Source organism: Pteropus vampyrus, unplaced genomic scaffold (assembly GCF_000151845.1).
Source record: "Pteropus vampyrus isolate Shadow unplaced genomic scaffold, Pvam_2.0 Scaffold126, whole genome shotgun sequence".
Classification (NCBI taxonomy): Eukaryota; Metazoa; Chordata; class Mammalia; order Chiroptera; family Pteropodidae; genus Pteropus; species Pteropus vampyrus.
The window spans coordinates 767,024-767,290 of NW_011888907.1; the positions used below are offsets into that span (position 1 = coordinate 767,024).

The 267-nt window shown below is 72.3% G+C and overlaps 1 long non-coding RNA gene across 3 annotated transcripts in view; it reads left to right on the forward strand.

The window, feature by feature from the left end:
- The first annotated feature begins 50 nt into the window (after positions 1 to 50).
- Positions 51 to 267, forward strand: part of LOC105296539 — an 8,864-nt gene continuing 8,647 nt past the window's right edge. For 2 of the 3 annotated variants that reach the window (XR_002781976.1, XR_002781975.1), the window contains exon 1: positions 51 to 243. This is a non-coding gene — a long non-coding RNA (uncharacterized LOC105296539). The remainder of the gene's footprint in view (positions 244 to 267) is intronic. The other variant, XR_896269.2, reaches the window with a different exon arrangement.

The window sequence follows — 267 nt, forward strand, 5'->3', positions numbered from 1 at the left end:
CTCGCCGCCCTCCTTCCTGTCCCCCGCCCCTCGGCCGCCAGCTCCCGGCTCGCTCCCTCCTCCAGCCTCTCCTCTCCCTTCCCTTCTTTTTCTCCTTCCTTCGCTCCCGCCCTCCCTCCTTCGCTCCCCCCCTTTAGGGAAATGAACTCGCTGGGAGGGCGGGTTTTCGCCTGGAGCTCGGCCCCCTCGGGGCCGGGATCACGATCCGCCGGCCCGGGCCGCGCGCCAGCCGGGGCGGGGAAGGTAAGCAACCGGCCCGCACCGGGA